The sequence below is a fragment of the Salmo trutta genome, chromosome 16 (genome assembly GCF_901001165.1).
Source record: "Salmo trutta chromosome 16, fSalTru1.1, whole genome shotgun sequence".
In the NCBI taxonomy this organism is placed as follows: domain Eukaryota; kingdom Metazoa; phylum Chordata; class Actinopteri; order Salmoniformes; family Salmonidae; genus Salmo; species Salmo trutta.
Window position 1 is genome coordinate 31,689,883 of NC_042972.1, and position 23,239 is coordinate 31,713,121.

A 23,239-nucleotide genomic window follows, 5' to 3' on the forward strand; every position below is an offset into this window, starting at 1 on the left:
CCCAATGGTGAAACACAATAGGGGAAGGGAGAGTGACAAGATAAAATTACAGTATTCACACCCCTTGACTTGTTCCATATTTTGTTGTGTTACAGCCTGAATTTAAAATGGATTTAACTGAGATGTTTTGTCACTGGCTTTCACACAATACCCCATAATGTCAAATGTAATTATGATTTTCGAAATTGTTTACAAATTAATACAACATTAAAGTTGAAATGTCTTGAGTCAATAAGTATTCAACCCATTCAAGCCTAAATAAGTTCAGGAGTAAAAATGTGCTGAACAAGTCACATAATAAGTTGCATGGATTCACTCTGTGTGCAGTAATAGTGTTTAACATGATTTTTGAATGACTAGCTCATCTCTGTATGCCACACATACAGTTATCTGTAAGGTCCCTCAGTTGAGCAGTGAATGTTAATGGCTGTGATAGGAGACAACTGAGGATGGATCAACAACATTGTAGTTCCTCCACAATACTAACTTCATTGACAGTGAAAAAGAATACAATTATTCCAAAACATGCATCCTGTTTGCAACAAGGCACTACAATAATACTGCAATTAAATGTGGCAAGCAATTAACTTTTTTACCTGAATAAAAACTTATGTTTGGGGCAAATCCAATACAGCACATTACTGAGTACCACTTTTTATATTTTCAAGCATAGTGGTTATGCTTGTAATCGTTAGGGACTGGAGAGTTTTTCAGGATAAAAAATGAACTTTAGCAACATGTAGTAGCCTAAACCTATCGCTGTTACATTGAACTGGGTTAATGGAATATGAATGAGAGTCATCCAATATGCTGTAATAGAAATAAGGCCATGCTCATAAAAAATAAATCGTCCTCCCTCATCTTAAACGGTACTGACCACCACTGGCGCTGTCGTACAATTCGATCAAGAGCATCCTATACTGCTCAATGGGTGACATATCTGTTGAGTATTCAGGCCTGGGACATTTTCAGCTTCCAGGAATTGTGTACAGATCCTTATGACATGGGGCTGTGCATTATCATGCTGAAACATGAGGTGATGGCGGCGGATGAATGGCACAACAATGTGCCTCAGGGTCTTGTCACGGTATCTCTGTGCATTCAAATTGCCATCGATAAAATGCAATTGTGTTCGATGTCTGTAGCTTATGCCTGCCCATACCATAACCCAACGCCACCATGGGGCACTCTGTTCACAACGTTGACATCAGCAAACCACTCGCCATACACGCTCATGAAATATGGGACCAACACTTTACATTTATATTTTTGATCAGTGTATATAAAACTGCGGTTGTTGATGTGTATGGCTGCATTTCAGATACATTTTTGTACATTTGAATGTTGCAGTAATAGGACCTCGGCCTAGCGTTTGAGCGAGCGAGAGAGAATATTATTTTGATAGCAGGCCTGATCTCAATGACTCGACTGCACCCGCATGGAAAGAAAGAGAACTGCTCATTTTCTAAGAATCTCGAGGCTCATTTCAGTATCCTAATGCAGCAGTAAAATTATTTGTGACAAAATAATCATCAAGTTAAGATCTGACACCTGTAGCAGCGTTGTGACATTTTAAACTGCACAGTCTCAGTTTCGTTATCCACTCCAGCTGGTCTTCACTCTGCGGCTCTAATAAGGTCAGCCGTGAGGTTCCTGTCACTGCGTCTCTGCCTTCAAAGGCGATGCAAGCTGTGTCTGAATGTAAATCAGCTTAAGCACATCCTAATTTAATTCTCAATTCCTTTATTGACTAGATGCCTGGGATTCATCTTTAAGTTATTTGTGAAAAAGTCAATAAACTAAAGAAAGATCAGTTGTCTTCAAAAACACTACTACTCCTCCTGAATGTCATTTATTTCAGTAGATTGTTTTATTAGTATCATGACAATAATGATTTGCTATTGTCTTTGTGGGATAACTCATTTAGCTCATTTTATTTGTCAAGTCGTGTGTGCGTGCATTCCAGCACGTCCCTAACAGATGCTCAGATGCTGAGGTCTTTGGTCACAGCTGTTTCAAAGATCAAGAGCCTGTCTAGAACGTGCATCGGAGGGTTACACAAGTTTGTGCTTGGACGTGGTGTGTGTGTGTGTGTGTGTGTGTGTGTGTGTGTGTGTGTGTGTGTGTGTGTGTGTGTGTGTGTGTGTGTGTGTGTGTGTGTGTGTGTGTGTGTGTGTGTGTGTGCATGCTTGCATATGTTTGTGTGTTTGTGTGAGTAAGTGTGTGCGTGGATATGTACAGTCGTGGCCAAAAGTTTGGAGAAAGACACAAATATTAATTTTCACAAAGTTTGCTGCCTCAGTGTCTTTAGATATTTTTGTCAGATCTTACTATGGAATACTGAAGTATAATTACAAGCATTTCATAAGTGTCAAAGGCTTTTATTGACAATTACATGAAGTTGATGCAAAGAGTGAATTTTTGCAGTGTTGACCCTTCTTTTTCAAGACCTCTGCAATCCGCCCTGGCATGCTGTCAATTAACTTCTGGGCCACATCCTGACTGAGGGCAGCCCATTCTTGCATACTTTCAAGGGTGCGTACTGGCGGCAGAGAAGTTAGATGCAGGAGAGCAAAACTGTGTTTCCAACAGCTAAGTTTAATTATCAAAACCCACCGGATATAGAACAATAAAATACATGGGTACATAACCCGACGCACACCAGAACATAACGTGCACAAGCACTGACAACAAACAATTACGGACATGGGGGAGAACAGAGGGTTAAATACACAACATGTAATTGATGGAATTGGAACCAGGTGTGATGGAAGACAAGACAAAACCAATGGAAAATGAAAAGTGGATCGGCGATGGCTAGAAGGTCGGTGACGTCGACCGCCGCCCGAACAAGGAGAGGGACCGACTTCGGTGGAAGTCGTGACACATAATCAATGCTTGGAGTTTGTCAGAATTTGTGGGTTTTTGTTTGTCCGCCAGCCTCTTGAGGATTGACCACAAGTTCTCAATGGGATTAAGGTCTGGGGAGTTTCCTGGCCATGGACCCAAAATATCGATGTTTTGTTCCCCGAGCCACTTAGTTATCACTTTTGCCTTATGGCAAGATGCTCCATCATGCTGGAAAAGGCATTGTTCATCACCAAACTGTTCCTGGATGGTTGGGAGAGTTGCTCTCGGAGGATGTGTTGGTACCATTCTTTATTCATGGCTGTGTTCTTAGGCAAAATTGTGAGTGAGCCCACTCCCTTAGCTGAGAAGCAACCACACACATGAATGGTCTCAGGATGCTTTACTGTTGGCATGACACAGGACTGATGGTAGCGCTCACCTTGTCTTCTCCGGACAAGCTTTTTTCCGGATGCCCTAAACAATCGGAAAGGGGATTCATCAGAGGAAATGACTTTACCCCAGTCCTCAGAAGTCCAATCCCTGTACCTTTTGCAGAATATCAGTCTGTCTCTGATGTTTTTCCTGGAGAAAATTGGCTTCTTGCTGCCCTTCTTGACACCAGGCCATCCTCCAAAAGTCTTCGCCTCACTGTGCGTGCAGATGCACTCACACCTGCCTACTTAAAAAAAAATATATATATATATATAATTTATTTATTACAAAAAACACAAGGAAGGGATAACATTAAAGTTTTAGAACATGAAGGACAAACAATACAGCATCAAGACACTATCAAACATGTATCAGTCTTTCCGCAACAGAGCCATCCTTATGTGTGAGGGTGTGTGTGCATGATAGTGATATAAAATATATGTCATAGTTTTTCATGATCACAATCTTGTGAAACCCGAACCCTCCAAGATCCCCCCACAGTTCCCCAATAGCTGTCCCTCAACCATTCGAGACGGTCCTGGCACTTGCTGGACTTTCTTGGGCGCCCTGAAACCCTCTTCACAACAATTGAATCGCTCTCCTTGAAGTTTTTGATGATCCAATAAATGATTGATTTAGGTGCAATCTTACTGGCAGCAATATCCTTGCCTGTAAAGCCCTTTTTGTGCAAAGCAATGATGACGGCACGTGTTTCCTTGTAGGTAACCATGCTTGACAGAGGAAGAACAATGATTCCAAGCACCACCCTCCTTTTGAAGTTTCCAGTCTGTTATTCGAACTCAATCAGCATGACAGAGTGATCTCCAGCCTTGTCCTCATCAACACTCACACCTGTGTTAATGAGAGAATTACTGACATGATGTCAGCTGGTCATTTTGAGGCAGGGCTGAAATGCAGTGGAAGTGTTTTTGGGGGATTCAGTTCATTTGCATAGCAAAGAGGGACTTTGCAATTAATTGCAATTCATGTGATCACTTTAACATAAGGACAACTCATAGTAATCTGTTCTTCTGAAATAGGCTACATTTTCTTCATATTATAATGTTTCTTAAGACCTGCCTAAACTAAATAATGGATTTATTGTGATGGTGTAGGCTATATTAAATCGATGTATTAGACTTATTAAAATTCCAAAGGTCCGCATCAGCAGCTTGTAGTCTATGCATGGAGGCCCGGAGATGCTAAACATGTTAATGTTAATTAACGGTCAATTACTGTGAGAACGGCAGTTATTTGCATTACCCGCTGACATTTCATGACCGCCACAGCCCTATTCATGTCTATGGTTTGATGTGTGTGTTAGGTGTGTGTGTTACCATAATTGATGTATTTTGTTGGTTTCAGGGTTCTGATGGAAACCCAGGAGCTCAAGGTCCCAGAGAACTTACAGGACAACAGGGAGCCAAAGGAGACAAGGTTGGTACTGTGTGTGTGTGTGTGTGTGTGTGTGTGTGTGTGTGTGTGTGTGTGTGTGTGTGTGTGTGTGTGTGTGTGTGTGTGTGTGGGTGTGTGCGTGGGTGGGTGGGTGGGTGTGGTGCTGGCTAAGCTTGTCCTCTTGACTGAGGTGTTGCCAGAGCTCGAGCCATGTGAGGGTTCCTGTGTTGATACTGTGCCAGGGTCACAGGTGGGGGGGCTGGGGCTCTTTGATGCTCCGCTGCTTGGGCAGGTGGAGGCCACATCTCCTAAAGCCTTTTGCATGCTTCCCAGTTGAAAAGGTTGCCACACATATTATGACGACATTTGTTTACGCTTTCGTTCGTCTTGGTGTTGGGCAGGTTTTTTTATGGCTGTTCGTGCAAGTCGAAGTTCGGTAGCCAAAGTCTACGCCCCTTCATCTGTGATTGGTCAACAGTACTTCTCCTAGTAGGACTGGGAACTATGGACGGGATTCTTCAATGAAGTGTTTGTTGTCATTCAATTAGTGAACCTCGCTACTGTATATAGCCTGTCTTTTTACTGTTGTTTTATTTCTTTACCTACCTATTGTTCACCTAATACCTTTTTTGCACTATTGGTTAGAGCCTGTAAGTAAGCATTTCACTGTAAGTTCTACACCTGTTGTATTCGGCGCACGTGACAAATAAACTTTGATTTGATAAGGCTGTGTTCCAAAATGCGCACTTGCATTCTGCGTTCTCCCGTTCTTTCTAGGGTGATCTTCCAAGATCTCCTGAGAGAGCATACCGTCTAGTATGGGAGAACGCAGGGCACCTAAATACTTTGACGTGACTTCTAACATAAACAGGAAACTGCATCATCACGTAGCCAGCATCAACAAAGCTATGTGCTTCAGCACTCGGCAGTCCCGTTCTGTGAGCTTGTGTGAGCTCTTCAGTGGAGATTGCATGGCTGTGTGCTCGATTTTACACACCTGTCAGCAACGGGTGTGGCTAAAATAGCTGAATCCACTAATTTGAAGGGGTGTCCACATACTTTTGTATATATAGTGTATAACACCCATGCATATTATTAAATGACACTGATGTTCAAGATAGTTTGGTTTTATATTCACGTTATGCATTGATAACTAATTGATAGGTGATATGATGCAATACAACTAGATTAGAAGGCCTAGACTACTTCATCCTAATGTAAGCTAAATGCACTGGATACAAACAAACACTGGCATATTATAGGAGAACATGTCCAATCTAATGATATACATGCATTTCAAACAGGAATATATATTACATTAAATTAATACACCATTGTAATATTATTAATGCCTTTCTCTCCTTGCAGGGGATTAGACAGATGAACTGCAGCCCCCAGATGCCCAAGCCTCAAAACCAGAACCGTGCCGAGACATCGACACTTGTAATTTTTTATAAATATTAACCCTTTTACTTGCTTTCCTGTATCTATGGATGAATCCTTAGAATACAGCCCCTTGTACAAAATGAGTCAAGTTTCAAGTTTTATTAGTTTTATGTACCGGATACACATGGTCCAATGAAATGCTTACTTGCAGGTTCCTTCGCAACAGTGCAACAAAAATAAGAAATAATTAAAGATAAGAATACGAACATAAAGTAAATGGCTCTGTAGAATAAACCTTTTAGCATCCCCAAGTGAGGGACATCGAGGAGATTAACATTCAATATCTTGTTCAGTACATGAGGGCAAATTTTGTCACGACAGCCACGGGTTGTTTATACACAGGAGTTTGCAGGTTTTTGTTCCAGCCTTTCACTAACACCTCATTCAACTAATTGTGGTCTTTGCTGAGCAGGAATAACCTCTCTAGGGTAGGGGGCAGTATTTGCACGGCCGGATAAAAAACGTACCCGATTTAATCTGGTTATTACTACTGCCCAGAAACTAGAATATGCATATAATGGCTTGTTCAATCAAGTTCATATTTATATAAAAAAACAACTTTTCACATTAGCATGTGATGTTCAGAACTAGCATACCCACCGAAAACTTCCGGTGAATTTACTAAATTACTCATGATAAACGTTGACAAAATACATAACAATAATTTTAAGAATTATAGATACAGAACTCCTTTATGAAAACGCTATGTCAGATTTTAAAATAGCTTTTCGGCGAAAGCACATTTTGCAATATTCTGAGTACATAGCTCGGCCATCACAGGCTAGCTAATTTGACACCCACCAAGTTTGGGGCTCACTAAACTCAGAATTACTATTAGAAAAATTGGATTACCTTTGCTGTTCTTCGTCAGAATGCACTCCCAGGACTTCTACTTCAACAACAAATGTTGTTTTGGTTCCAAATAATCCATAGTTATATCCAAATACCTCCGTTTTGTTCGTGCGTTCAGGTCACTATCCGAAGGGTGACGCGCGAGCGCATTTCGTGACAAAAAAAATCTAAATGTTCCATTACCGTACTTAGAAGCATGTCAAACGCTGTTTAAAATCAATTTTTATGCTATTTTTCTCGTAAAATATCGATAATATTCCAACCGGGCAACGTTGTATTCATTCAAGTCTCGTGAACGCGCATCTCAGTCTCACTGTGCCCAGGCTGACCACTTACAAACTCTGCTGCTGTACTTTCCCCAGTGACAGCAGACACCCCATTCCACTTTCTGGCGGCTTTAGAGAGCCAATGGAAGCCTTAGAAAGTGTCACGTTACAGCACAGATGCTGTATTTTTGATAGAGATGCAACAGAAGGACAACAAATTGTCAGACAGGGCACTTCCTGTATGGAATCTTCTCAGGTTTTGGCCTGCCATATGAGTTCTGTTATACTCACAGACTCCATTCAAACAGTTTTAGAAACTTTAGAGTGTTTTCTATCCAAATCTACTAATTATTTGCATATTCTCATTTCTGGGCAAGAGTAGTAACCAGTTTAAATCGGGTATGTTTTTTTATCCGGCCGTGAAAATACTGCCCCCTAGCCCAGACAGGTTAAGAAACTGTCCGGGTAAACAGCAGTGACTCAACATTTCAATTTATATAAAATAAATTTGTTGAACATTTTAACATAATTTGGTGAATAAATAAACACAATACTTACATTTTACAAAGTTATTCCTTAATCCTCTGGAACATTTTCTCTGAAGTGGGAATTTTGTTATGGGATAGCCTCCCCGGTGAAGAGAACGAAAAAGTATGCTCCATGCGTGCTTTGTTTTCCAGACCTCCCTTCCTTGTCTGGCAGCGAAACAGATCATTCAGCCTCATTCGCTGCCTTTTAAAAAAAACATAGCTGATATGGCTGACTTGCTTAAACAAATGTGGTTTCTACTGACAATTGAGATGTACAAACTATGACATAAGGGGACGACAAGCGGATAAGAGGCAATCTGTAATTTCGATTAAGACACTAATGAGCGAGCTAGGACGGACATAGTCAATATAACTATTTGATCAGAACATGGGCCATTTTTACAGTGTTCTCCCTGTACACCAAGTCAGAACCGTAGGATAAATAAAGGGGGAATTTTGTGAGGATTGACGCTGGAGATGAGAAGCAAGTAGACATGAACAGACCTGAAACAGAACAGGAACAGCGTCTGGACAGAGGAAAAATAACAACATCAATGCTGACACAGGGAACAAACTGAGGAGCAGACAGGTATAGAGGGGATAATCAACAAATTAATGGAGTCCAGGTGAATCCAATATTGCGTAGCTGCGCGTAATGATGGTGACAGGTGTGCGTAATGAAGGGCAGCCTGGCGCCTTTGAGCGCCAGAGAGGGGGAGCGGGCCTGCCGAGGCATGGGCACTGGACAAGCTGGCTGAGGCGTAGAAGCCTGATGAGCCGGCTGAGGCGTGGGAGCCTGACGATCCAGCTGTGGCGTGAGAGCCTGACGATCCCGCTGAGGCATGGGAGCCTGATGGGCCGGCTGAAACATGACGTGGGGTGGGCGCCTGCCGAGCCAACCGAGGCAAGAAGACCTCTCAAGCCAGCTAAGGCGAGGAAGCCCGACGAGCTAGCTGAGGCACCCCCGGTTCCATTGGCGACGGCACCCGGACCCAACGTCACCAACCAAAACAAAAACCAAAAACTCTCTGATGCTTCCTTTCGTGGTGTCAGCATTCTGTGAGGATCGACGCTGGAGACGAGAAGCAAGTACAGGGAGTGAACATTTAATAAACAACGGACATGAAATAGAACAGGAACAGCGTTGGGACAGGGGAAAAATAACAACATCAATGCTGACACAGGGAACAAACTGAGGAGCAGACAGATATAGAGGGGGTAATCAACAAAATAATGGAGTCCAGGTGAGTCTGTGCGTAATGATGGTGACAGGTGTGCGTAATGACGAGCAGCCGGGCGCCCTCGAGCACCAGAGAGCGAGAGAGTGGGAGGAGGCGTGACACATTTAAGCATACAATGAAAGCTCTTACAATATTCAATGATTACATTTCTCAAAAACTGGTTATAGGCTACATGTGCACCACCAAGTCAGAACAGTAGGCAAAATTAAGAGGTGAAAATAGACCAAATTATTAGGGTGAGGCACATGGGCTACTAACAGCTTACTACACAACATACACTTACTATTACTTTCTTAGCTACAGTATACATATCTCCCTGGTATATTACATTATTTATGCAGCAGCATACAATACATTTTAACTGCTCTTAAATGCAAGTAAAACTAAATGCATGCTCTTCAACCGATCGCTGCCCGCACCTGCCCGCCCGTCCAGCATCACTACTCTGGACGGTTCTGTCTTAGAATATGTGGACAACTACAAATACCTTGGTGTCTGGTTAGACTGTAAACTCTCCATCCAGACTCACATTAAACATCTCCAATCCAAAATTAAATCTAGAATCGGCTTCCTATTTCGCAACAAAGCATCCTTCACTTATGCTGCCAAACATGCCCTCGTAAAACTGACCATTCTACCGATCCTCAACTTCGGCGATGTCACTTACAAAGTAGCCTCCAACACTCTACTCAACAAATTGGATGCAGTCTATCACAGTGCCATCCGTTTTGTCACCAAAGCCCCATATACTACCCACCACTGCGACCTGTACGCTCTCGTTGGCTGGCCCTCGCTTCATACTCATTGCCATACCCACTGGCTCCAGGTCATCTACAAGTCTCTGCTAGGTAAAGCCCCGCCTTATCTCAGCTCACTGGTCACCATAGCAGCACCCACCCGTAGCACGCGCTCCAGCATGTATATCTCACTCGTCACCTCCCAAAGTCAATTCTTCCTTTGGCCACCTCTCCTTCCAGTTCTCTGCTGCCAATGACTGGAACGAACTGCAAAAATCACTAAAGCTTGAGACTCTTACCTCCCTCACTAGCTTTAAGCACCAGCTGTCAGAGCAGCTCAAAGATCACTGCACCTGTACATAGCTCATCTGAAAATAGCCCATCCAATCTACCTCATCCCCATACTGTATTTATTTATTTATCTTGCTCCTTTGCACCCCAGTATCTCTACTTGCATATTCATCTTCTGCACATTCTACCATTCCAGTGTTTAATTGCTATATTGTAATTACTTCACCACCATGGCCTATTTATTGCCTTACCTCTTTTATCCTACTTCATTTGCACATGCTGTATATAGATTTTTCTACTGTATTATTGATTGTATGTTTGTTTATTTCATGTGTAACTCTGTGTTGTTGTATGTGTTGAACTGCTTTGCTTTATCTTGGCCAGGTCGCAGTTGCAAATGAGAACTTGTTTTCAACTAGCCTACCTGGTTAAATAAAAAAAAATAAAAAAATCTTCAGGTTGTAGTTCTAGAAAGAGGCCCAAGTTCCCGATTTACAATTACGAGTTGGATGAAAGTTTAAAACGTATTTCCTCAGTCGTAGCTCGTTTTTCCAGAGTTCTCAGTTATCTTGAACTCACTAAAGTCATATTTTGCAGTTCTGAGTTAACAGTTGTTTTGAGCGCGGCACAAATCATGCTTCATTGACAACATGGACAATGTTGAACGTTTATATTTTTAAACTAGGAAAAGAGACCCTTAATCTTAGACTTGGGACTACACAGCCACTCCACTGAATAGCAGGCTAATGATTGCTTTGCAATGCTTGCAGTTAGCCACTGATTCCTTCCGAACCACTCATTGTTGAATTTGCGATTTCCAACTTGCTGTGTAATGTTTATGTCCAAATACCGATGAGCACCGATACGTTTTATCTATTTATTATTTCTCTTCATATGACAAGGATTAAAAAGGATTAGCCAGTAGATTGTCGACTTGATTCATGATGACTGCTAGCTAAGAAAGTATGAAAGCTACTGTAGATATAACGTGATTTGACGTAATTTTATCTGTGGCCAATGACCTTGAGCCTTCGTGGATGGGCACTCCTAATGTAACTCTATGGCAGCACACAAGGGGCAGGAATTTTAGAGCTCTATCCTTAGACTTGGTGGTAAAGTAGTGTCCCCATGAATGACAGAACACCGCTCAATGCTCCGTATTTTCTACTGGCTTCCCCCACCACCACGGAAAGCACTGAGCTAGGCTGAAACACCTGCATTTTGGAGCTGCCTTACTCAAGAAAACAAAAACGAGACCATGTTTGTATGCAGCTTTTTTAACTCAATGATATATCTATATTTTTTTTTACATTGATTGCAAAACTGATATGTGACACGTATTAATGCCAAAATAACATGCAAAACAGGCAAGCCCCCCCAAAAAAAATCTAAAAATGTGGGCTTTGCCCCATCTGCCCTGAATGACGGGTCGCCACTGGATAATATCCACTAAACACTACCTTGTTTTACAGGGAGGAAGTGCTTGAATTATAAACATTGAGCTTCACTCATATGGCATCTCATCATGGAGTTAGTGTGAATATTTACTGGACATAAATTCATATTTTTGACAGGTTCCCATAAAAACCTAACCCCCAGCTTTCTCCCTTTATATGCCACCTATTTTATTCTTCACCCTATTCATCCCTCTGACATGTTGACAGAGTCATCTTATCATTTATTTGGTTTAACTTCTCACCCTCTCACAGATTGAGATTGAAACGTCTGATATGGATGGACAATGGCTGACATTTTTGTGCCTGGGTCTGACATCAGACAATGTGTAAAGTAATTCAGTTTTGCACTCTTCACTGACACCCGTTCATATTCAAGGCAGTGTGATTGCTTGTGGGGAGCTCTCACCTCTTGAAAATACAGGGGGAAATAGAGGAAAATAACCAAATGAAATGGAACATTGTCTGAATAAAATATCTGTTGAATAGAAAGGAAAACAGTGGCCATTTTTCTCAAGCGGACCTGCCATTCTTTCATCTTGTCCTCACATACCCACCCTGAGAGAGATAGAGAAGGCGGAGGTGGTGTAATATAGTGTTGTACTGTGTGTGAGAGGGAGCAGAAATGTTTCAGGAATCACTATTAGGGAGCATTCACCCTTGAGGAATCTCAGGTCGTCCTTGTAACAATACCCATCACACCCCCTCCCTCATATTCCATTCCCTCTCCAACTACAGCGCTCAATCCCCCCTCTCCACCCGCCTCCTCTTCCTACATCCCTTCCCTTATGCCTGCAGATAGTGACCATATTGGAGAAGGGTTGGATTGGCTGTGCTCCTATGAGCGTCTACCAACTGCAGTGCATGTGTAATCTATGCGTTGCGTTTGATTGATCCATGTGTGGGATGCTTCACTCTGTGAAAAGACAATGAGCTGATTTCGAGAGGGAAAACGCTAAAAGGTTGAGGAATTAATTGATTTATGAACAGAAAAAGGTCAGTACTAACCTCTCTTTCTTGTCCCGTGGAGGATTTCGTACCAATCCCGCGCTAAAGATGCGAAATTATTCTGGTCACGTCGCGCGCTGACAGCCGGCTGTCCTGGAGCTTTGGGCTCTGTGCACGCGAGAGATAGCGCAGCGCGCGGACACCTGCAGTAGAATGTAGCGGGAATTCCCCTGCTAAACCGGCGCAAGGAGGTAAGTAAAAAAAGAACTAAACCATTTACATTATGTTTATGATTCTATATAGGTTATAGGCTGCCGTTATCCTTCCGCCATGTCATCCTCTACATATATATTTATATTGCATCTTTGAGAGTTTATGTATCTATTGAAGGATCATTTGTTTGTTTTAGACATTGATATAAGAGAAGTTGGAAGAAATTGTTGAATTGAAAAATGTTGAATTATGCAACATTAACACACATGTTGCAGTTGAGGCCACATGGCAAGGACGCAGAGTCGGTAGAAGTGTGCGATCAGCCCAGAGGGTCGGGAAGAGACGTTCATGGAGCGTCGTTACCAGCTCAGTAACCTAACGTAGCCATGGCAGTAATGGGATGCTTACCAAAGCCTGTCCTGCGGAAGAGTGTCTCTGTCGAATGGTTGTTTTTAAGGATGCTTTGGAACGACAAATGAACATAAATGGGCCAAGTGCATAGTTGTTACTGTGTATCCTGTAATAGTACATGGTCTAGTTTTTTTTTGTATGCTTCATTGTGGCAAGTAGGCTAAATGTTAGACTACTATAGAGACATATTGTCATTGCAAACACCACTGACTGTCACATAGCAGGGGTATTTAAAACAAATCGTAATTCATTCCATGAAGGTATTTTGTTTAAGTTTGTCCCAGATAGGCAAAATTAAGGAAGATGAGAGAAGAGCCATGTTACAGCATAGACTAGATGGACTAGTAGCGCTCAGTCTAAAGAGCAGTCCTTTAGGTAGTCAGTTGTACTACTGTAGTAAAACAGCTTTGTTTTCATGCAGTCAACATCCATTTATCACCTAAATGTATAGAGTACTTTCAGACAATCACACTTACATATTATATCCCTGCCCTATAGGCTGCCTACTATACAGCCCTAGTCAATTTTTCCTTTTTTCTACATTCTTGAATAATAGTGAATACATAACACATGGAATCATGTAAAAAACCAAAAGTGTTAAACAAATCAAAATATATTTTACATTTTAAATTCTTCAAAGTAGCCACCCTTTGCATGATGACAGCTTTGCACACTCTTGGCATTCTCTCAACCATCTTCGTGAGGTAGTCACCTGGAATGCATTTCAATTAACAGGTGTGCCTTGTTCAAAGTTAATTTGTGGAATTTCTTTCCTTCTTAATGTGTTTGAGCCAATCAGTTGTGTTGTGGCAAGTTAAGGGTGTTATACAGAAGATAGCCCTATTTGGTAAAAGACCAAGTCCATATTATGGCAAGAACAGTTCAAATAAGCAAAGAGAAATGACAGTCCATCATTAGTTTAAGACATGACGGTCAGTCAATCCGGAAAATGTCAAGAACTTTGAAAGTTTCTTCAAGTGCAGTCGCAAAAACCATCAAGCACTATGATGAAACTGGCTCTCATGAGGACCGCCACAGGAAAGGAAGACCCAGACTTACCTCTGCTGTAGAGGATAAATTCATTATAGTTGCCAGCCTCAGAAATTGCAGCCCAAATAAATGCTTCACAGAGTTCAACTAATAGACATATCTCAACATCAACTGTTCAGAGGGGACTGCGTGAATCAAGCCTTCATGGTCGAATTGCTGCAAAGAAACCGCTATTAAATACACCAATAAGAAGAAGAGACTTGCTTGGGCCAAGAAACATGAGCAATGGACTGGACCGTGGAAATATGTACTTTGATCTGGTGAGTCCAAATATGAGATTTTTGGTTCCAACTGCCATGTCTTTGTGAGACGCAGAGTAGGTGAACAGATGATCTCAGCATGTGTGGTTCCCACTGTGAAGCATGGAGGAGGAGGAGGTGTGATGATGTGGGGGTGCTTTGCTGTTGACACTGTCTTTGATTTATTTATAATTCAAGGCACACTTAACCAGCATGGCTACCACAGCATTTTGCAACGATACGCCATCCCATCTGGTTTGCGCTTAGTGGGACTATCATTTGTTTTTCAACAGAAAAATGACCCAACACATCTCCAGGCTGTGTAAGGGCTATTTGACCAAGGAGGGTGATGGAGTGCTGCATCAGATGACCGGGCTTCCACAATCACCCGACCTCAACCCAATTGAGATGGTTTAGGATAAGTTGGGCCGCAGAGTGAAGGAAAAGCAGACAACAAGTGCTCAGCATATCTGGGCACTATTTTAAGACTGTTGGAAAAGCATTCCAGGTGAAGAGAATGCTTGAGAGAATGCTGGGAGTGTGCAAAGCTGTCATCAAGGCAAAGGGTGCATACTTTTAAAATCTAAAATATATTTTGATTTGTTTAATACTTTTTTGCTTACTACATAATTCCATATGTGTTATTTCATAGTTTTGATGTCTTCGCTATTATGCTGCAATGTAGAAAATAGTCAAAATAAAGAAAAACCCTTGAAGGAGTAGGTGTGTCCAAACTTTGGACTTGCACTGTATGTATGTGTTTATATAGGCCTAAGCTACTATATAAACTTCTATAGCATCTGAGTGTTTTGTTTCAGAACTAGTCTATGGATCACTAGATTAAAGTATCTCTATAACCGATAGGCCTACTGTTATCAAAGAGGCTGTGTAGTCACACAGTATTTTACATTGCCTGTGTATTTGTATGCAGTCAGTTGTGTGTAATAGGAGCTGCTTTCCTCCTCATTCCTATTGCTGCTTGCAGAGTCCCTGTTGTGAAACCCAAAGGGATTGTCTCAAAAAAATAATTCCCATTCCACTCACATTTTTTTGTGGCCCCCCCTCTTGACGACAGAGAGAAAAACGTGAGTTTTAATGTTAATTTTCTGCAATTCTACACATTTAGCCATGGGGCAGAGATAATGTTTTGCAGTTTTAAAGCTAATTTCCTGCTATTCTACACATTTTGCCATGACTTATGTCATGGAATGATATCTGAGTGGGAGTGACTAGCAAAATCGATGGGGGCCCCTGGGCACGTGCCCTGTGTGCCCGGTTGGTATTCAGCCATGATTACTAAAAGTTTGGATAACTAGCTAGACTAACTAACCAATGTAAAAATTGTTAGCTGACATGGCTAATTGAGTGACTGTCAGTTACTAATGCACAACCAAATTTCGAACTTGCACCTTGTGTCTTCTACTATTCTAACTCTCAAAGTAAGTTGAGACCCCCGCTGACTTTATAAAAATACATTTAAAAAATACTTATGTGTGTGTGCGTGTGAGAGAGAGTACGAGAGAGAGAGAGAGAGAGAGAGAGAGAGAGAGAGAGAGAGAACATGTGTGTGCATACAATTTACAATTTTGCACACAGAGTGTTTGTTTGGTGTTTGTCTTTCTGTGCATGATGTGGTGCACATGTGTGTATTTATGGAGGATTTGATGGTGGATGTGGTGGGGGAATATATTTCTACAAATGTGTCGCTCTACAGCTAGCTCCTGCAGTAATTGAGGGAAGCTGTCATATTTGATTTCTGTACAATGAGTAAAATATTTGCTCCCTCCTACAGTTGTTCTGTAATGCACTGAATGGTCTGATGTAGAGGCTAATACACTCACTATCCTAAAACTTCACAACATCATGAGAGTCACAATTTGCCTGGAAGTCTAGGGACATCAGAAATAAGAAAGGCTAAGAAAGGTTGTTGTTTAAGGCAGTTGTCTACGGTTAAGTCATTTGTGGTTTTGAATGTGTTCATACAGTATGTTTTCATCTGTGTTGGTATATCTGATGGGCTTTTGTGTTGTGAATCTGAGGGCCTACAGTACACAGACTCCCTGGTTCCAGCTATTTCTTATTTCCTAAGACTGCTGGACGACTATTATTCTTAACAGAGTGGTTGCAGATCCAACTTTTCCTGGACCGTTCTTCCTGCCAACTAAAGGTCCGAGAGGTCTCTACAGTACGTAGATGTTTTTTTTTGCATAGGTGCTGCTCACTCTGCTGCCGCTTCAATGATCGGACGTCTTTTCCTGTTGTAGTCTACACACTTCGACATGTTGCACATGATCGATATGTTGTTTAACAAACGTATTTGTCTGTTGGAACAGTAGGCTAGGCTATTGCAAACATAAGCACGACACAAACAGGCAGTCTAAGTAGCAATTTCATGTTCTTTTTTCAGGAGGAAGTACATGCAGCTATTTAGGCAGCATATCAAACACAAGCAAGACACAGACACGCAGTCTAAATAAGGATTTAATGACATTTTTTTTCATCATCATTGCAACATTGGCATGGTAGGGAGCAGAAATGCAGTCAAAGTAGTAGTGTTCTTTTTCAGGATACAATATGGCAGGATAACTATAAAGATGACATCATCGCAAATGTATGTGTGTGGTTAAAAAGCAGATTGTTTTTCCCGAATGCAATGTGTAGACTGCGCCCTGCTTGTGCTGCTGCAATATCCTTAGTTACAACAGACGGAGAAGGTTGCAGCCTATGTCCTAAATTACCCTCAGTAATATAAGGCAGAGACATAGGCTACATCATCATGTCCATCAAATTGGTTGAGGGTTCAGCAGAAGGTGAATAAAGAGAGAAACGTGAAGGGGAGGTTGAGCAGCAGATACGTCAAAACAAAATAGTGCGTAAAATAACACATGCTCAGAACTTGAATCGAACCTTCAGCTCTGAGGAAAAAGATCCAGGGGGGCGGGGCGGTTACAAACGGATCCACAGCCTCGGCTTATTGTTAATGTCCGGATATTTAAAGTCATCCTCGAACCACAGGGCTCCATGCACCTCCAAAACCATCTCTAATCTTTTCTCTCTCTGACTCAGGTTTGAACAGGGTTGGATGAATACAAATGAATATGAAGAGGGTTCAGTTTTACACAGTTCTACTGTGCAGACTTTTCCCCTGAGTAAAGCAGTGAGGTGGCTATGTGAAATTAGAAGCACATTGCAATTAATTCACTGATTCAAGATAATGAGTGACGACAAGAGATTTCTCCACCGCACAAGAAATACATAGAGAAAGTGAGAGAGATGTGTGTGATCCAAAGCTAGATAGGATAAAAGTAAGGAGAGGGGGTGGGATGGAGGGACACATGAAAAGCAGACAAAATGGATAGATGGAAAGATAAATCGCCAGTGAGGTGGAGGGAGACACTAAGGAGAGATACGCCATCAAGGAGGGGGAGATCGCTGTGAAAGTGGGGAGATAAAACACAAATGTGTGTGCTTTTTTATCCGTTCATGTGTCTGTGTGAGTGCATACGTGTGTGTGTGTGTGTGTGCTTGCTGTGTGTGTCCACGTGTGGGAACGTGTGCACGTGGGTGTGTGTCCGTGCTATGTGTGCCCGTGTGCATCCGTTCATGGGTGTGGGAGTGTGTGTGTGCCTGTATGCGTGTGTACATGTGTAGTATGGCAAGGCCACGTGCAGGACGGTATGGTGCTGATTTCCCTCTCCTTCCGTTGTTGAGGACTGTCACTGCAGTGTGATAGCCTAGCGGAGGGAGTGAGGGAGATGACAGTAGTGGCCCTCCCCTCCTGCCCAAATGACGCCCTGTCTGCAGGAGATAGATGGGATTCATTGAGCTCTAATTGCCTTCTGGAGAGATTTAACTTCATCACTTTAACCCTCCTTAGGCCTCTCATATCTCTCATCTCTCTGTCTCTCTCTCTCTCTCTTTCTCTGTCTGTCTGTCTGTCTGTCTGTCTGTCTGTCTGTCTGTCTGTCTGTCTATCTGTCTGTCTGTCTGTCTGTCTGTCTGTCTGTCTGTCTGTCTGTCTGTCTGTCTGTCTGTCTGTCTGTCTGTCTGTCTGTCTGTCTGTCTCTCTTGCCTTTCTGCTACTGTGTCTATCCTCTGTTCTTTTCTCTTTCTCTCCCTTTGCTCTAAAAGTGTAACTCTTGATCTACCCTTCTCTCTGTTCCTGTTTTTCTCTCCTTCTCCCTCTCTCCCTCTCCCTTGGCTTGTTCAGGCAGATGTTGAACTGTAATGTTACACTGGGACTCTGGAGTATGGTGAAATTGATCCATGGCATGCCCTGATACAAACACAGACTTGATTGGATTACAGTTAACTGGGGGGAGCACTGAACAGTGGGAGAAGACAAAATAGATGATGCAGGGCTGGAGGGGAGAGAAACAAAAACAAAACTACACCTCCGTCCCAACACCAGCAGCCTGCTTATCTGGGACAAATTCATACATAAACACTTCCTAAAAGTGGCAAACTGTCTGCGAAAACTATAGTTCTCATGTGGGGGGAATGACAAAGGGGAAAATGCCACACCTGGGTTTCAAATACTTGTGAATTTGATTCAAATACTTGTTTGAGCTTGTCTGGTTTAATAAACCAACAGACAAGTAGCCTACTAAAATTGCAAACCCGCCCATCTGGTACTCCAGGTAGACTCAAGCAAAGCTCAAAGTATTTGACTTTTTTTTTTAAGTATTTGAAACCCAGGCCAGGTCAGAAAAATACAGGATTTGAATGCTTTTCTTGGAAAAAAGTGCAATTTCTGTGAAGCTGGTTCTCACAATTTATGAGATTGTCATGTTTTTTCACCTAAAATGGCCATTTGTGCCCCAGACAGAACTCAGGGAATCCATTCACGCCTCATGACAGAAAGGTCGTCACAAACTGACGCCACCGTTGCTTAGCACCGCTTAGCACTTAAAACCCCTCAAGTAATGTGAGAGTAATTATGGGAAAAAAATGTATCCTAATGAATGTAATTATAATCCACTAAGTTATTGTTCAACAGCACTACATATCACATTGTGCTAGAATACACAACCTACCAGCATCATAATTTCTCTCCATGCGGCCTGCTATGCTTAAACCCTCTCCGTCATAGCTTGATTATACAGTGACTCAGTGGCGCCTGATTTGGATTCATTCTCTTTTTTAAAGAGGCTTGATTGCGCTGCGGTCTTGATTGGCCTTATTGATGGGCTGGTACTTGTAATGGCTAAATGACAGACTTGGTCTCTCGGGGCTGGGGATAGTTATGTGATGTGAGAAGGTTTTATAACGGATGCTAAAGCAACTTCCATTGACAACAGTCTGATAAGCCGACACATGATAATAATGACACTGCCCCAGCACCCAAGGGTTACCTGGAGATCAAGGTCCTCTTCATCATTAGCTATCCTTAGGGGTTCCTCTGCCTTACTGTACCAGGGCCATTTTGGACAGGATTTGGGTTCACCTCAGGCATGTGGATGTGTTGCTGGGTGGGTGAGTTGTGGGCTGTTTTGTGTAGGTGTTAGGCCATCTGTGTCCGTTTGTCTGAGTAAGGCAGAGAGAGAGAGAGTGGGAACCAAAGGCTCTTTTAAAGAGCAAGTATTGGTATTTATAAGGAAATACAACATGTTGGTGATAGAAATTAGTAGAGTTGTAATTACAGAGATTTCCATTGGAAATCTGTTTTTAATTGGTATTATAGCTGATACAGAAATAGCTTAAAAGGTCTAAACATTTACATTATGAGGAGATCCTGAAAATATGGAGAGAGAAAACAAGCAACAGAAGGTGGAGGCATGATGGATGGAAAAGAGGAGAGAAGAGGAGGAGGGTTTGGGAGTGGTCAAATGAGAGCTGGATAGAGGGAGTGAATAGGGCTCAAACATTCCCCTCAAGCGATTACACGACTCAACATCCATCTGCACCTCTATACCTCCCTCCCATTCATCACTCCTTCCCTACATCCCCCTCTCTCTTTCTCTTTCTCTGTCTCACTCTCACTCTCAAACAGGTGGATGGGTTCCAGCAGTCTTTTAAACACACAAGATGTAAGTTACCACAGATGGTTACCAATCTTCAAAGGGGAGTGGGTTTGTGTGGTTTGGTGGTGGTGATGTGGGATAGAGGATACGTTCCTGTGTGGGGGTTTGAAGCAGTGGATGGTGGGATAGGCTGTGTGTATTGGTGGCACAATATGGCGTGTGTGTCTGTGTGTGTGTGTGTGTGTGTGTGTGTGTGTGTGTGTGCGCTCGTGTGTGTGTGTGCTCGTGTGTGACGTAGCCATCCCTGAGGCGGGACGCAGGAGGCATTGTGTGTACATGTGAGTGTGTATATCAGTGTATGGTTGGGTGGTGGGGGTGTGCTTTAAGCGAACGGAGCAGAAGTGAAAATGACAGGTGGAGCGTATTCTATTATTTTACTGTCAGATTTTAAAGAGCATATCCCAGTAGCACTAAACAAAATAGCCGTAGTAAGAATATTTCTATTTACTATTGATGACTGTCCAGAGAAAATAGAGTGAACCGGGCAGGTACATTTCTTTTCTCATTTGGCTTCTTTGCATTGAGCTGGCAGTAGCATGCTCTGTGTTGGGCTTGGACAGGCTGTTTTTTCTGCTAGGTGTTGGTTGGCTGCCAGGGAGGCTGCTAGCGGTTAGCACTGCGGGATGAATTGAGTGGGAAAATTAAGCCTTTGATCGATTGTCTCACTGCGGACATTAGAAACACCTAAGACAGCCATGAGTCAGCAGTCTCTTCACTCTCTTCCCATCTCTCTCTCTCGCTCTCTCTCTAGCCCTCTTATTCTCTTTCTCTCTCTCGCTATCACTCTCTCTCTTCCTCCAACCCCCCTCTCTCTTTCTCTGTCCCTCCCCCTTGCTCCCTCTCTCTGTCAGTACCCATCTATCAATACACTTTATCACTATATTTTCACTCTCGATTTAGTGGTGGTCTCTGTCCTTTTGCAGATGTCACACCATTTTTTCTCCTAAGGCCATTGCTGTGTGTGTGTGTCTTAATGAGAACCTGTCACATTGACAGCCGGATCTGTTTATAGATTTGCCTCCTGTGACAGTGGAACTATAGGAGCTTGACTAGCTGTCAGTCAACTCTCACCTATGCCATAGCAACAGAGCACCATAACTGTAGTAGATGGAGCAGAGTTCTCGCTCTGGTTAGAGTGACACACCTCTACTTAGGACCAATAAATACAGTTTTTTGTGTTTATTTGTTAAATCTGTCAACAAGACAGTGTGCACTTAATTCTATTATAAGTTCTAAAACCATGTTTCTATCTGCTGGTTGAGTCTAGTAGTTCGATCAAATTGAACGTCATGAGCTCGATAGCCATAAGCAAGGTCTATTGGTTGCCTGCTTGGTGAGGTGGTAGAACTTGCTGTCTTTCTGAAATAATGTGTGACTGATGCAAAGTTTGTACCAGTCACACATCGATCTGAACAGAGTCAAACTAATGAAGAGGGCACAGAGGAACACACAAGGCTCTGATGTCACCCCCTGAGTCCAAATGAAGCTTCTGAATGGGTAATGAGGGGCCTCTTGTAGGCAACTGGGATCTTATTGGTTCCTTTGACTTGGCCAAATCAGTTGATTGATTGCTTGTGTTTTGTTAGGAGTTTTTGCTCCTGGTTGGGCAGATGTGCTGGATCTGCCATCAAACTTTAATGACCTCAGGGACTGGCATTTTCCCCTCGTTTCTCCTCTATTTGGGTTGTTGTTAAATAGAACATGAGGCTGGTTGTCTTCATCTCTTCCCCTATCCCCTCCATCTCTGTCTGACCTGTCAATCACATGCCTGCTGTACTTTGTGTCTGTGGTGTGTCATCTTGCTTCCAGCTATATTGTTCACTGTTTACTGCATACTTGGCTGGCCAAATAACACACACAGGCGAGTGTATTAGTATTTTATTATGATCCCCAATCAGCTGCTGCCAAGGCAGCGGCTACTCTTCCTGTGGTCCAAACAGGAAACAAAACACAAATATAATACATCTCTCTGGTGATATCACATACATTATCGAGCATTTCACACATTCTGTATAGTCCAAATGACTATACTTTTTATAACGGCACAGGGCGAGACCCAGATGCAGACACAGGAGGCAGATGGTTTGAGTCTCTGAAATGTATTAAACAACAAGGGGCAGGCAAGAGGCAGGTCGAGGACAGGCAAAAGTTCATAAACCAGGTCAGGGTCCAAATGAGAAGCCTATTCCTATGAGAATAGGCTTTAGGTAAGGCAGTTGAACCTGTAGCTATATTACTTCCACATCATCTGACATGAGATCGTCTCTCAGCCTCACAGGAATATTACTCTGGACATATATAGCATATACACCTCCTCCATTTGCATTCCTATCTTTTCTGTATATGCTATAACCATGTATAGCTACTACTGCATCATCAAAGGAATTATTTATGTCTGTTTCAGAGATGGTCAGAATATGAATGTTTTCTGATGTTTTAGTAAGTTGTCAATTTCATGAACCTTGTTTTTCAGGCTGCATACACTCAAAAGTTTGGGATCACTTAGAAATGTCCTTGTTTTTGAAAGAAAAACTTTTTTTTGTTCATTAAAATAACATAAAATTGATCAGAAATACAGTGTAGATGTTGTTAATTTTGTAAATGACAATTGTAGCAGGAAACGGCTGATTTTAATGGAATATCTACATGGGCGTTCAGAGGCCCATTATCAGCAACCTGTGTTCCAATGGCACGTTGTGCTAGCTAATCCAAGTTGATCATTTTAAAAGGCTAATTGATCATTAGAAAACCCTGTTGCAATTTTGTTAGCACAGCTGAAAACTGTTGTTCTGATTAAAGAGGCAATAAAACTGGCTGCCTTTAGACTAGTTGAGTATCTGGAGCATCAACATTTTTGGATT

The 23,239-nt window shown here is 42.3% G+C and overlaps 1 protein-coding gene across 1 annotated transcript in view; it reads left to right on the forward strand.

Moving 5' to 3' along the window:
- The first annotated feature begins 12,320 nt into the window (after window positions 1–12,320).
- The window catches only part of LOC115150541 (G-protein coupled receptor 22-like), a 28,348-nt gene continuing 17,429 nt past the window's right edge, over window positions 12,321–23,239 (forward strand). The window contains exon 1 of the mRNA XM_029693954.1: window positions 12,321–12,693. The gene's annotated coding sequence lies outside the window, so the exon portion shown is untranslated. The remainder of the gene's footprint in view (window positions 12,694–23,239) is intronic.